Source organism: Antechinus flavipes, chromosome 1, assembly GCF_016432865.1.
Source record: "Antechinus flavipes isolate AdamAnt ecotype Samford, QLD, Australia chromosome 1, AdamAnt_v2, whole genome shotgun sequence".
NCBI classification, from domain to species: Eukaryota; Metazoa; Chordata; class Mammalia; order Dasyuromorphia; family Dasyuridae; genus Antechinus; species Antechinus flavipes.
Genome location: NC_067398.1, coordinates 59,151,161 through 59,158,279, shown reverse-complemented (window position 1 = coordinate 59,158,279; position 7,119 = coordinate 59,151,161).

Below are 7,119 nucleotides of genomic sequence, written 5' to 3'. Positions count from 1 at the left end.
AGTAGCAGTTATTTGTTTGTTTTTGTAAATGTGAAATCAGAAAAAGGTTTGGAAGAGATTCAGGGCTAGGATTTCCAGGACGACTTTGGGCAAATCATTTCATAATATAATAACAACCCATATTTATATAATACTTTGTCTTACAAAGGGCTTTCCTCCCCCAAAGTCCTATAGGCACTATAGTGCCTATATAGACACTAAAATGCATTATCATTTACAATTAAAATATTATTTTAATTTAATCCAGAAAAATAAGAGGGGGTTACCCAGGGTCAAGCCGAAAGTCAACATCAGAGATTTTATTTGAAACCAAGTCTGAATCCAAATCATAAAATGGTAGATTTAGCAAGAAGGAGTTTAGTCCAGATGAGAAATCTGAAGCCCTGAGAGTTTTAGGGATTTCCCCAGAGAGGTCTTAGAGCTCCCCAAAACTCCAAATCTACTAAATCAAGGTGTCTTTTACCAAGTCCTCTCAGGGATTCATCCTCCTCATTCATACTATTTAAGAGTTGATCTGAACAATAACATCATCCATTTAGGACTAGAAAGCAATTTATTCTTAAACTGTGGGTCCTGAGCCACATGAGCTCTCCTGAATGGAGGGGTCATGAAATTATGATTTATTATCAGTAAATGTTTGATTTGCATATCTATTTTACATACCTATCCATACACCTCAGGTCGCATACAAATTTCTCCATTGAAAAGGGGTTGGGAGTGGAAAAAAGTTTAAGCTCTAATCTAGTCCAATCTCCTTAGAGGAGGAAATGGAGAGCCAAAAATATTGAGAGACTTGCCCAAGGTTTCAAATCCACTAAACCAGAAGGCCACCTTTGGTCACCTTTACAGGAAGGGCCCTCCCTGCCGGTTATATCCCTTCTCATTTAAAGTCCAATTCAAACACCTCCAGCTCTATGAAGGCTTCTCTGGCTTCCTGTTACAGTTCTACTATCAAGGCTATTTACAGTATTTACAATACAGTTCTATTGTCATTTGTGTTAAACTTTTTCACAGCTGTGGGTGAATAAACATTAATCAATTGAAAATAAATTTCATAAGCCCAATTAAATCTCATCTCAGAACAGGAACTTCCACTTCCACGGTATATAGCTTGTTGCCCCATTCGAAAGTTAATCTGAGGGCAGAGAATACGGTATTTGAGTCTCCCGTGCTCAGCACAGTGCCTGGCACATAGTAAATGCTATGCTTGATGACTGACTAATTGGGCCTAAATTTGCCCACGAAGGAGGGGGAAAGAGTAAAGTAGAGGATAATCCCTGAAGTTCCTTTCAAATCTGACATTCTGTGACTCGGTGTAAGACAATAAGGACTCAAATTCCCCGACACTACCAAGACACACAACATTACGTGTGGACATGTAAAGGGTGGTCCTCCGAGGACAGAGGCGAGGCACGTGTACGGCCTCTCCAAAGGCGGGGCGGGAACTTCCATCCTTCATCCTCCATCCCATGCGTGCACTCTCCCGGAGCTCTCGCCCCCAGCCCAAATCCTTCATCCACCCGGTGCCACCGCAGACTGGGGTCCAGGAGGCTTACCTGCTCTGACTGGGGGTTAGGAGGATTCTCTTCGCTGCTCCGCCGCGATCTCCCCATCCCTGCCCCGCCCCGCCACACCCCTCAAGCCCAGGGGCTCGCGCTTCTCTCTCTCGCTTCTCTCTTCTCTTCCGGTCTGCTCACTCCCGACCTAGGGACAGTACCTGTGTCCACCTCGGGAACTAAAGAACGCCCCCAGGGCGAGCCGCGCAGGAACCCGAATGAGGCTGTCCTGTGTTTTGCGGTTGCTAGGCAAGAGAGGACTCTGTCCTTCAGTTCGCTGACTTTGAGGCCGGAGTTCTCCGCTTGAGGGCGGGGCCAGCTTTCATTTTTAGGGGAGACCAATGAAGGCCCAGAAGAAAGTGATTAAACTTCCCTTGGAAAAGTTCACTGGTCCCTAAGCCCTTCCCTCGGAGAAGTCATTAGCATTAATGGAATTGGAAAGGCGATAGATTTGGAACCAGAAGACCAGGGTTTGCTAACCTCTTTTTTACTGCCTGACAGACTTGGGGGACCACTTAATGGATCTCAGGTTCCTTGTTTTCAAAATGAAGAGGTGAGATATGAGGACTTCCCTTCCATTTTTAAATTTTGTCCCCTATAATCAACTAGTCTTAAACTCTTACATTTTATAGATGAAACAAGCTTGGAGAAGGAGGAATGACTTGGCTAGGTAGGAAGGTAGGAAGAAGCAGAGCTGGAATTCTGCACTAGATGCTCTAACTAGAAATTCAGAACTCCAGATCAAATACCCTTGTCATTCTTCCCAAATCGGGTGAAGGGTAGGGAAGAAGGAGTGTTCCTCTCCTCATTTCAAAAATGTTATTTTCAGTCATTTTAGTCATGTCCCACCTTGGTAACCCTGTTTGAAATTTTCTTGGCAAATACACGGGAGGGTTTTACCATTTCATTCTCCAATCATTTTACAAATGAGGAATCTGAGGCAAAAACTTTCCCAGAGTCACCAATCTGATTCACTTTTTTTTTTAATACACCTTTATTCAACAATACTTCCAGTGTGCAAGGGCTTATGGTACAGACAAGAGGAGAAACAGAGATGAATTTAAAAGCAATCCCTTCCCTTAAATTTACAACATAATAGGAGAAACAGAGATGAATTTAAAAGCAATCCCTTCCCTTAAACTTACAATGTAATAGCAGGAATAAAACATAACTTAGAATGAAATGTCTAATAAAAACTCCCATTTATATAGTTCTTTAAGGTTTACAAAATCCTTTTATTTCAATAGTTCTGTAAATTGGTTACTGCAGATACAATTTATGTTTTAGAAATCTCTGATTTTATGCAGCTTGGATAAGTAAATTGTTCAAAATTCCTTCCTCTAGCCGGGTCTCACCTATAATAACAGTAATAACCTATCATTGCTGTTAAGTACCATTTAAAGAAAACTTTAAGGTTGCAAAGGGCTTTATAAATATTATCTCCTTTTATCTTCACAAGAGGTTTGTAGGTTATTCCTCTAAATAGGAATTATTTCCATTTAACAGATGAGGAAATTGAGGCAGGCAAGGTCCCATAGCTAAGAAGTGTCTAAAACAGTCTAAAACAGAATTTAAACTTGGGTCTTGTTACCTCCAGCTCCAATACTCCATTATGTAACCTATTTGCTTTGGTGGTGATTTTAGAGTTTATTGGTCAATTTTTTTGGGGGGGAAGGGGATTGTTTTTAGTACAAGGCAATAGAAACTCTGACCTCTTCCCCATCTAGTTGTCTAAGTCACTGCATTGCTGATGGCAAGTGTACCCCTCTTAGAGGGACTTAGAGAAGTAGATACGTATTAGGGTTCAGACCAATTTAGTCTCTTGCTAGCTGCAAATGGTTTAAATGGAAAGAAAAAAAGATTGAAAGCTCAAAAATCTTATTAAATGAATATAATATATATATTATATAATAATATAAACATGCTGAGAAAACGGAATGGGGAGTTGGCAAATTAAGCAAAAAAAATTAAGTTACGGTTTCCCGGTGTCTTTCACCCCTCGGTCCTCCCTGTTCCCTGCAAAAGGACAAAGAAATCAAGTTTTGGCACAAAAACTTGGAGTACTCAATGACAAAGAAAAACTGATACAATACTGAGTTTCTGCTATCATCAAATTATCCACTAGTCAGACATAACCAACAGCACTTATATTAGGCTTCTGCATCCAGAGAAACACCTTATATTTCTAGGGTGCTCTTTTTAGGAAGCATCTCCCTCACAACAAACCTATATGGAAAGTTCACATAAGCCATCATTCATTCGGGTGATTTCTATGAGTAAAGCAATGTAGAGATCTCTCTGTCTCTCTGTCTCTGTGTGTTTGTGTGTGTCTGTATCTGTCTTTCTCTCTCTCTCTCTCTCTCTCTCTCTCTCTCTCTCTCTCTCTCTCTCTCTCTCTCTCTCTTTTAGTACAAAAGATCCATAGTGAGGGAAATTTCTTTTATCTTTGAAGATGAGCAATAGTTTTGCAAGTTTTAGCACTAGAATTGCTGGGGGAATCTGAGATGTTTAGTGACTGGCCAAGGCCACACAGCCTAAAATGTGACAAAGGCAGACCTTGAGCCCAAGTTCCTGGCTCTGAGACTGTCCCTTGAACCACAATAACACCTCTCATAGAGATTGGTGTGGGAGGAGAGGGAATTAAGATAAGATACATTGCTGCAGTCTTCAAAAAGCTAGTAAATATGTTACTTTAAATGATAGTGTAAATGCTGTCTTGGGCAAGGAGAGAGATCTAGTTAAAAAGGGGAAAAGACTCAAATGGATAAGGGCTTTTCCAGCTGATGAGAGGGGGGGAAGTGAGGGGAAGGGAAGGAAAGGAAGAGGAGAAGAGAGAGAGAAGGAGAGAGAGAGAGTGAGTAAGAGAGAGAGAGAGAGAGAGAGAGAGAGAGAGAGAGAGAGAGAGAGAGAGAGAGAGAGAGAGAATATCTTCTTTTTGGGGGGTCTTAAAGTAAAACAATGAATAACCCTCCCCTTCCCTTTGGGAAAAGAATCCTCATAGTACCAAAGTGTTCTACAGAGAAAGTAGTATCACTCTTGAATGAACAGATCAGCAGAGGACCCCAAACAGCAGAGCAAGCTGCTAACTGCATCATATCCTCAGAGGACATCAGTGTCTTGGAGGAAGCAAGTAGAAGCATCAAGGTGTGAGTTACCCCAGCATATATAATTTTTTGATCTTTGGATTATTAATCTAGTGTTGAAAAGGACCTCAGAGGCCATTTAGCCCAATCCCAACTATTTTACAGATAGGATATAGAGAGGAAATTAAAACCCAGATGGGGCAAGTGATTTTTTCCAGGCTCACAGAGTCAATAAATGGTGGTTGAAATTCAGGTTTTCTGGCTCCAAATTGAGCATTCTTTTCACTGTACCATGATGCCTGGTTTTACTACATATGAGATCTTTTTCTTTATTGATCTCCTTAGGGTATAAACCCAGTACAGAGATGACTAGATCAATAGGATTGTTGTTCAGTCATGTCTGACTTTTTGTTACCCTATTGGGAGTTTTCTTGGGAAAGATATTGGAGAAGTTTGTTTGCCATTTCCTTCTCCAGCCCATTTTACAGATAGGGAAACAGAGGCAAACAGGATTAAATCACCTGTTCAAAGTCATACAACTAGTTAGTGTCTGAGGCTAGATTTGCACTAAGGAAAATGAATCTTCCTGACTCCAGATGTGATGCTGTATTGTGGACAGAGAGCTGGCTTTGGAGTTAAGAAGACCTGGGCTGCAGTCTCTTTGCTGGCCTCTGATATTGACTGTTAAATTCCAGGCAGGTCACATAACCTTTCTGTGTCCCAGGAGCTTCTCTATTACCATAACTTACAGAATAGATGCTGATCTTAGTGGTAGAGTGAGAGAAAGATAGAGACAGAGAGAAACAGACAGAGACAGAGACAGAGAAAGGAAGGGAGGAAAAGAGGGAGAAAGGGAGGAAAAGACAGAGAGAGGAGAAAGAAGAAAGGAAGAAAAGAGAGAGTGAGTGAGAATGAGAAAGGCAAAGAGAGAGAGAGAAAGAGAGAGATAGGGTGGGGAGGGGGGGAGTGAGAGAGAGAGAGAGAGAGAGATCCCTTACCAGGAGCTATAAATATCAATAAAATCTGAGGTATAGTTTTTTCCTCAAAAAATAAATCAGCTTTGCCAGTTTGATCAGTAAGGAGTGTTGTTTTAATTTGCATTTTGCTTATCAGTGATCTGGAGCATTTTCAATATGGTAGTCGAAAATTTGCATTTGTCTCTGTGAAAGCTATTCATTGCTTTGACCACTTATCTTTTGGAGAGTAATGTTCAGTCTTACAGATTTGCATCAATTCTCTATGGATTTTGGATGTCAAGATTTTTATCAGAGATAGTTGATACAAAGGTTGTTTTCCCTAATCCATCATTACTTATCTTCTCCATGCATTGATTTTGTGTATGTGTGTGTGTGTGCATGTGTGCATGGCATGCAAAAGTTTTTCAATTTTATGTAATCAAAATTGCCGGTTTTGTCTTTCATAACCACCTCTTTCTTTTTCCTAATCATGAATTCTTCCACCAATCAAAACTGCAAAAAATATCGTCTCCTATAATTTTCTTATGACATGAATTTTAATATTTAGATCATTTATCCATTTGGAATTTATTGTGATAGTGTTAAACTAAACCTGTTTTATATTATTTAAAATCTCAATGCCAAATGTCAAAAAACTCAAACTTAAAAAGAAATGAAAGCAAGTGGAATATTCACATTGGAATGTGCTTTCTTTACTTTGGTAGGTTGATATATTAATAAATTGTGCTGACATCTTTTGACCCATTTTCTTCCCACCTTATTCAGTGAAAAGTCACAGATTTATCCTCTATCCCATTCTTTCTAAATAAAATTGCAGATGGTAAGATTTCAACAAAGAAACAGCATTGTTTTGATGCCCCTAATTTGAAAGAGGGCATGACTGTCAACTCAAAGGCTATATCAACATATTTATAAAGGGTTTATCAGTCTTTAAATCAGTTACTTATACACAGCTGGAGATTTTTTTTTCTTATTTAAAATATCTAAACCAAATAGTAAAACCCTTCCCAGAGGGTCTATATGTTTTTCCCTTGAGTTCTGTTCTTTAGTTAAAAGCTAATTTTTTTAGAGCATATGCACAAAAGTCATAGGAATTAACCTTTCAGTTAATTTATTCTGAATTATTCATTATGGAGATTTCTCCCCTCCCTTTCATCTCCAACTGGGATCTCCCACCCCATTGTGATTTTGTTTTGACTATGTGATTTTACTGACTTAGGAATTTCCCTGAGTAAGAAACTCCTACAAATGTAGATCAGAACCTGCTCCATTTATAATCTTATAGGATTGCCACAAATAACTCACATGAAGTGACATAGCTAATATTTGCCACAGGTTAAAGTTGAACTCAGATCTCCATTAATTAATCTTCTTAGCTTTGAACCTCTTTGGGGCCCTTTTACCATCCTGATGGTAAGTGTATAACATAGTCCCCCATATCTAAATGGTTCTAGCCATTGCACCTTTCTCCATTTTCTTCCCATATGTCTGCCTGCTCTTAAA